Genomic DNA, 8,976 nt, shown 5'->3' with positions numbered 1-8,976 from the left:
GCCAGAAGACACAAGACTCCTGTCAGTTTCATCGAGTTGGTTGCAGTCCTCAGCAGTACAGAGGTTGTATAGGCCCCAATTCTAGCTGAACATATCATAAGTTGTCTGGATCTTATAGTTTCTTTCGTTAATAAATAATTTGCAAATACAGAGAGAATTGTCTCTTCTTCCGTTCTTGCAACATAAAAATCTCTCCTCTTTTTTTGTTTATTGTTAGTTTGCCTTAAATGTCTCAATTTCATTGTCTGGCATTCTTAGATGGAGACTGCAGCCAAGTGCTTGGATCATTTCCCCAACCATGCATCCAAGAAACAGACTGACTTCAAATGTCCTAGTAAAATGACTGTGTGAAATGCTTGGACTGCACTCCCTCTTTGTTTCCTATCAAATGCAGCATGTGGCATAAGGGTAGCTGAACCCCCATTTGCAGGAATCCATGCAGTATTGTTTTTCCAGGGCTGCTTCTGGGTTCACTGCAGTGATCCACATGGGGGCACTCTGTTATGTCTGTGACTTCTATATTCTGTATTATGTTTGTAGTGAGTGATGGTGATAGCATGGAAGCAGACCACCGTCACTGTGACCTATTCCCCATAAGCAGCTGTGCTGCCCTTGCTCTTCCGTTTGCCCCGGTTGCAGTGGACAATTTCACACTATTTGCTGAACAGCCGCATTTTGACACGCATCGCTACCTGATTTCCCCCATGGCTTCTTGATCTCAAAAAACAAGGATCGAGAAGATGCAGGGGAAATCGGGGGGAGACGTGGGTCAAAATGAGGCCATGCAGCGATTAGTGTGAAATTGACCAATGCAGCCAGGACAAACGGAAGAGTGGGGAATCGGTCTGTATGCAGACTGTCTCTTTTCATATCTGCCTCATCTTAATAGTATCATTATCATGTCACTCCATGATTGGTTGTTGTCACCCATGGACTCTGCTAGTGTTGCTATGCTCTGTAGATTAAATCGATACTCTCCCCTCCCTTGCTCTACTGTGAGGGCACAGGGTGCTTACTAAGCTATGACCATGTCATACCAGCATTATCAGGGTTCCAGCATAGCACAGTCATTGGAGAGCTCTATCCAAGAGCTGTTAGTGCATTGACACTATATTGGCTTCATTACACAATTAGTTGTCCTGAATGCCCACAGCTCAAGGCCTGACCGGTTTCAACATTCAAATGATAAATCAGTGTGTGCTGGAGGGAAGGGAAACTGCTCAGTAGCACTGTGAGCTGTGTGATCCAGTCCTAGAGCTGCCAACTCCAAGTTGGGAAAAACCTGGAGATTATGAGGGTGGAGCCTGGGGAGGGCAGAGTTTAGGGAGGGAAGGGACCTCAGTGGGGCATAATGCTGTAAAATCCACCCTCCAAAGCAGCCATTTTCTCCAGGGGAGCTGATCTCTTGCAGTCTGCAAATTAGGTGAAATTCTGGGAAATCTTCATACTCCTCCAGGAGGTTGGCAACCCTAATAACTCCCCAAATGGATCCACCTCCATGCACTAAGGCTGGCCCCAGAATGAAGTGCTTTTTTCTGAAATCTGACAGCATGTTCCAATTTAGTAGAGCACACCCCACCCCCAATATTGCAGTCATAATTGCTCTCATCTTTCACATTGTTCATGTACCGGCAGCCTACTGTTTCATGACAATAATGCTTCCATTATTCTCAAAATAATAAATCCCTAGTAAATTATTGATTGCTTAATTTAGGTCACCTATTATATGTGGAGGCAGCCTCCAGAATATTGTTAGTATCCAAACAACTACTGAAATCTTACACTTTTATGAGGCAGCAAATGAGGCCTCATTTAAAGCACACACTACAGGTCTAAGAAAAACTACCAAAGCCCAGCAAATACTAACTGGCAAACAGTTGTCATAGGCTACATTCACACTAGCTTATTGCTTCTGGAAGTGCCAACAGAAACATCACCACAACAAAAGGTTCACACTTCAGATATATCTGATATTCAGTCAAATTTAGTAATCACTTGAAAATCCAGCAGCAGCACCAAGCATTCTGGGAAAGCATTACAATTTAAGTGGATAAGAGAGTGTTGGAAAGATTATCCTTTTCCAGTGCTGGAATTTGAAGTAAGTGATTTCAGGGCATTAAGGGGTATTTCCCAGCACCTCTTTTTAGCAGATATTAGAGATCTACAGGTGGAAATCCACAACAAAATGGTGTGTATTATTAATGACTTTTTCATAGAATAGTTGGTTACTGTTTAAATGGCTTCTTTGCAGTAACTGATTTGTTAGTTTTTTGGATTTTCTCATTTTGGCAGGGCATCCTCTTTTGTGAGGTGCTTTTGGCATTTTATTGTTCTGTGCGGTACTGGTGAGGGATTGTTGTTTCTGACAAAAAAAGGCAGAGATTCTTTCAATTGTTCTGAGCAGTGCTGTCTTAAGGGAGGAGACAGCTCAGTGACAGCCTTCTGTGAAGGGAAGGGAGTGACAGTTGGAGCCCACTTCTCCCTTTTCCCCTTTGTTTCCACCTTTTTCTTTATTGTACACTGGAAACAGAGCCATCTAGCCTTGCTCAGTTCTCTTGTGCATAGTCAGCCAGCCGACTGAAGCTGGCTTCAAAGAGGAGTTTGCCTGGGAATTACAATCACTTTGTTTATGTGAGGTTTCAAAGATTGCCTTACTGGGTACTGCAGGTCTTGAGGTGCTACAGGTGTCCTGTACCACTCTCCTTCCTAGTGCCCTTGCCAAAAACAGCTGTTTATTAATGGATCAGCCTGAGGCACCTTTGCTTGTTCAGTCTCTTGCCTTGCCATGGAGGACTGTGTGGTTACAAGGCTCCAGTCTTCCTCAGCCTGAGATGAGTCCACATTCACCCACAGCACCACAGCTGTCTTTGGCAGTTTATTTATCTGTCAGGGTTGCTAAGGAATGTTTTAAAAGGTGGTGTGTACAAAATGTCACTGGTTGGAGGAAATTCCACCTCCTCTCAACCTGCCCCCTACCTCTCAATCACTGTGCCCACCTATCAATGATGCCTCAGCTGTCATTTTATAACTTTGCTCTGGCTTCTAGTCAGTCAGAAGAAAGAAGCAGTGCCCAAACTGGGGGGGGGGGGGGGGGGGTAAGCAGTTAGAAGCTGGAAAGAATGTTTTTAAAGGACAGTGGAGCCCACAGCTACAGAGATTGGGGTGAGAATGCTCCTTCTCTCCCACTTCCAAGGCTTTGCAGTTGCAGCTTCAGATGTCCTTTTAAAATTTTCCCCTGCTATTTAGCCATTCATACTGCAGGAAAAACCACATTGGAAATGGGTGAGTGGCAGTGAGGAATGCTTCCCAATGCCAGCTTCAGTTCTGCTGTTGCTTCCTCCCCTCTTCCCCCATCCATTATCTCTCTCTGTCTCTGTGTGTGTGTCTCTCTCTCACTCTCAGTCTTTCTCAAGCTGATGGAGGGGGAAAAGCAGTTAGAAGCCTCCCCCCAAATAAAGTTTTAAGAGGACAGTGGAGCCAGCAGGAAAAAAAGTAGGGGTGAGATGCTCAGATGACCTTTTAAAACATCATCCTGCTATTTAGCTATTCATACTGCAGGAGCAATCCTCCCCAATCCCAGCTCCAGTTCTGCTTTTGCTTCCTCCCCTCTTCCCCCACTCATTATCTCTCTCTGTCTCTGGCTATCAGCCAGTCTATGGCCCCGGTCACACGGGCCGGATATTGCGGGGGGGAGGCGTGGCTGTTTGCCCCGGAGTGAACTACCACACGGCCGCCGGATCAAGTGTCCAGTCGACGTCCCGTGGTTCGGGGGAGGAGCCGATCATACGTCAATCCTGTGGCATGGCAAAGAAGTGGCGCGGAGGGGGTTGTGTGTTTTTTTTAACCGAAGGGTGCGCATGCGCCGTTGGGTGCTTGTGTGCATCCCGTGGAGACTTGGGGGGGGACTTTTTTGTGACGGGACATGAGCAGGTGCCGGATGCCATGAGCTACCACTGGAAACATGATCAGACGCCCACCCCTGCCCTGCGGTTTCCGGTAACTAGTACCTCGGAGGTACTAGTTTTTTATGGCGCATCTTCGGCAGGAAGCCTTGGGTTAGCCACAGGAGCTCTACGCTTCCCAGATGTTGCAGTTTGATCGCGCCCAGAAAATCCGCCTATCTTCCATCTCTGTAGCATGGCTAATGCTCCGTGGGACCGCAGCTTATCTCTCACTGTCGATACAGCAGGGCCTGGAGTAGATCCCTGAGGCAGCCATTTCACAAGGTCTTGGGGGGAATTCAACCCTCCCTGAGGTTTTTTTTTACTTTTTGTGTTTTTCTGCAGCCCATGGAGTCTCCTGAGTTTGTAGAAAAACTTGTTGGGGGGAGAGTGTGTCCTCTGTTACAGAAATAAGTTTCCACAGGCAGAGGGTACTATTGACAATTCGATATGTAAATATTCTTCATCTTTGCCTTATATTCCTGTGGCTTTAAAGAAATGTGTTAATACAATTTCAGGGGAAATTCCTATGAAATTTTCATTATAACAGAACTTGTGATTAGAATTTAAACTTCAGTAATATGCCAAGATGTAAACTGGGAATGGGATCTGGAATTTCATTCTGATATTGAAACTCCTTGTTATTCTCTGTTAGTAGTCTCAAAGGAAAGCTGCAGAAAGCAGTCTCTTCCCCAAACAAATCAACACAATACAATTTTAAAAGTAAATTAAGTTGACTACTAAGAAAGGCAAACTTTATTGCTGCAGGAACAGCTCAATTAAAGCCTAAAGCAGACATTATTAAAACTATGAACATTCTGTTCATAAAATAGAGGTGGCTTGTCCAATCAGTTAGAGTTGACAGCCTCCAGATGAGGCATGTAGCTCTTCAGGCTACACAAGTCTCTAAGGTGCTACTGAACTCAAATCAACCACCCTCTGAAAGAGACTAAAACTGTGTTTAAAAAAAATCAAGCTGTTAATTAAGTCTGGGTGCATATAAACATTTTAACCTGGCTACAGCTGGCATATCAGCTGACACTGATGAAAGGTACTACATGCCACAGACGAGACCTGGGCCTTCAACTGTAGGCCATGATCCAGCAGGGTACCTGAAGGATCGCCTCCACTCATCCCGGCCTTGGCTGGGAGGGTGGGGTATAAATTCAATAAATAAATAAATAAATAAATAAAATCCCATGTAGCTCACAAGGTTACTCACAAACCCTGTTTGCTGCATTCCTGCCTGCAAACATAAGGTGGGTGGCAACCAGACAGGCATTTTTCAACAGTGGAATAGTTTTATGATTTTATTTTGTTTGCAGTTCTACGAAAAGGCAGTATATATATTTTATAAATAAATAAGTAAATTCACCTCTAACTCACAGGGACAGCTTAATGTCCCATGACAACAACTGCAAACACACAAAAAAGGGAAGTCTAGTACTGGAATCTACTTTCATCATGGAAAACACCCTGTTTTCTTTTTGTTAGGAATTAGAGAATGGCTTCAAGTTTCTGGGGCAGACATCAAGCTGCAGTACTTTCTTATTTTAGAAACTAACACTGCACTGACATTTAAATAATCACTGGCTACAGTGCCACTGTGCTAACTGCATGAAATGCTGGGAGACAGAAGGGAATAGGAATGAGAGAGGAAAGAGAAAACTACAGAACTACTTTTAAAAATCTACAATTTCTTACTTATTTACTTAGTTCTTTTATAGTCCGCCTTTCTCACTGAGACTAAAGGCAGATTATACAGTGTTAACCCATGTAATAGGAACAGTACAATACACATAACCAATATGCAATAAAACTGGGCTACTGAATTGGAGAATGCCACACTAAAAACAGTATAATACACACAACAAAATGGATTTACAAAATTAGAGAAACAGTTTAACAGTATAATATTATATACAGCTAGTCGCAAAGCCCATTATGAAATCAATACAATGAGCTCTAGCAAGATGTGAGGTGGCGGCCCACAGACAGCCCCTCCCCTCTGCCACTGCGACTTCTCCCGCAGGTCCCAGAACACGATGTCAAGGGGGAAGAGAAGGCTGTGCAGTGTGTCACCACCCAGCCACCTCCAGGAGGGCCCAGGCAGACACCATGAAGTTTGGCGCCTGATGGCTCGGGGGCATGCAGCTTCTGGAGGTCAGCCTTGCCCTCACTGTTGCCATGTCCTCCCTGCCACCAGCAGCCACCTGCTCATTGACCACCCACAGCCAGCTGCAGCCGATGGCAGCCACTGTGGTGGCAGAATGAGCAACCTCGTTGTCCTGACCCTCCAGGCACTGGAGCGCCACCCCCGCCTGCCACCTCTACCACCCAGAAAAAACTGCCTAAAACTTCACATATATTAACTATGACCCTATTCCCTTTATTTTAAAAAAGCTCTCCTGAGCAATTCCATTCTACACATTCTGTGGAATGATAACAATGTGGAGACCTTCCTGATCTCATCAAGCAGGCCACGGTGGCACCTTCTGAAAGCTTTGGTCAAGTGAGCAAAGCTACCACAATGGGGTATATTGGGAGAGGTGGCTCCAATCTCTTTAGGCCAAAGAGTATCCCTGCACAGGAAACTATAACAGCTTTGTTAGTGAAAACCTCCCTGGTTTGGGCTTTGAATCAAAGCACTCATCATAATGTGGAATCCTTTATACATACATCCCCCTGATTGTATGCTTGTAAATCAGCAGCTTAATTGCTTGGGGACTGTGCATATCCTATTTTAATAAATCACACTTTCAATATCACATTTACCTCTTGGACCATGAAGATTCAAAAGATAAGCTGTAGCACATACTGTACAGATTCCAAATGCCTCTTCTTTTAGCAAAAAGCTTTCCAAGCACAAATGGCCCAAGAAGTAAGAACAGCTAGAGTAAGCACATTTACAACTCTGCTGTTCTGGCTTTTAGAGAGGAAAACCCTGTATATTATAGAGAATGCTGCATTGGCAAGTGGTTGTTACAGAGCTAAATTTCATGTCAAGAATTTGCTACTATAAAGTACTTACAGTTTATTGTGTTACCACAAACCATGATGGAATTACAGAGCAGTAATAGGAATCTGCCTTCCTCTCTTGGAGAAAAGAGCATGCAACAGGCCTGCAGTTAAACCAAGGAGAAGGATAAATCAATAAGAAGTATATGTGTAATCTGATGTACATGGTACTTACACCTTAGAATTCAGTGAGGATTGCAGGAGTGGCTTGCCCAATACAGGAGCAGCTCTTAAATAACAAGTCCCCAGATAAATGAAACACTTCCAATGCTGCAGAAAGAGATGGGATCATAATGCTCTGATATGGAAAGACCACTTTCCATATGTTTAAATGACAACACATAGACACAGTAGGGTACCAAGGGTGGGACGGAGGCATGCTCTGCCCTGAGTGCAGCTTGAGGAAGACCCTTGAAGGGGGCCCTTGAAGCCAGCATCACGCTGCATCCCACCAAATGTCTTTCCTTTTATTTTTAAAATGCAGTTTTGGCTGCAGCCACTAGGGGTGCAGGGAAGTCTGAGCATAGCAAAAAGCATGCTAGGATCTGGGATCAGCTAGACTTCCCTTTCTCCAAGACAGAAGCAAACTTGCTTAACAGATTGTACAACCAAGCCAGCACGCTGATACTGGCTACAGTAATTGCCAGCCTGCAGGTCATTTTCTCCAATAGTCTAACCTTTCTCTCTCCTTTCCTTGCACCCTCAGCCAGATCTTGCAAAGTAGTACTTAGGGTGTCGCAGCAAGATAAAACAACCTTTCCCTCTCTTAATTTCTCTCCCTGTTTTCCACACATTGCACATTCATTTCTGTCTGCCTTCACCTAATTTTTCCATGTCTCCCTCCTCTTTTATTTTCACTTCTTGGTCTCAAAACCTTCTCATCCCTATCCTGCTTGGTGACAGAATATATTTAAGAGCAGTAGAGTAGTAGATCTTTGTTAATATTATGAACAGAAGGCACTGGGTTTGCTGGATGCTGTACATTGCATCAGTTCTGCTGGGCTTGAAAAATGTCCCCCACCTTCAGTTTCTACTGCTGATATTCTCTGGTTTGACTTTAGTCCTTTGGAAACAATGGTGGATGAGGGGATCTTCCTTAGGGGGTAGTGTGTTTCTTAACATCTAGTCTGGTGAAGCTTGCAGTCACTATTTTGTGATGCTTTGGCTAGTGTTGGTTAGTAAAAGTTAGTACAAAGGCAGACTCCTAGGTCCCAAAAGTATCTTGTAGATGTTTGGGATTGTCAGCTCTTGGGCTTCAAAATGTAGAATAGAAGCCTTCCCAAGTACCTGCTCAGAACGTGGGTGGTGTGATGGATTATTATTATTATTTTGCCATCAAGTCTCAGTTGGATTATGGCAACCCTGTAGGGTTTTCAAGGCAAGAGACGTTCAGAGGTGGTTTGCCATTGCCTACCTCCACGTTGGCCCTGCTTAGCTTCTGAGGTTCAATGAGATTTTTAATTTTTTTATTTATTTATTTCACTTTTACCCCATCCTCCCCGCCAGGCGGGCTCAGGCTTCCAAAAACTGATAAGCAGTATACATTTTACTGTAATATAATAAAATACATCATTTAAAAACATAGACAAGTCAATATAAAACATTCATTTGATGGCGATAAAAATAAAGTGCAGTTTAGGGACACATTCAGTGGTGCTCCGTGTTGGATCGGAGTTCACACAGGGCGCTGCTAGTAGGACGTCGCTCCTAGCGGAACGCCTGCCTAAAAAGTTTTGTTTTCACGGCCATGCGGAACTGTGACAAGTCCCGCAGGGCCCTGATCTCGGCAGGAAGCTCGTTTCAATAGGACGGAGCTACAAATGAAAAAGCCCTCGTCCTGGTTGCCATCAACCTGACTTCCTTTGGGCCAGGGAGGTCCAGGTGGTTTTGGGATCCTGGTCACAGTGCTCTCTGGGGAACATACGGGGAAAGGCGGTCCCTCAGATAGGCCGGTCCCTGACCATAAAGGGCTTTAAAGGTCAAAAACAGCACCTTGAAATGAATCTGGAATGCTATT

This window comes from Gekko japonicus, unplaced genomic scaffold (genome assembly GCF_001447785.1).
Source record: "Gekko japonicus isolate JY-2015 unplaced genomic scaffold, Gekko_japonicus_V1.1 scaffold2334, whole genome shotgun sequence".
Taxonomy (NCBI): Eukaryota; Metazoa; Chordata; class Lepidosauria; order Squamata; family Gekkonidae; genus Gekko; species Gekko japonicus.
Note: the sequence above shows the minus strand (reverse complement) of the source record.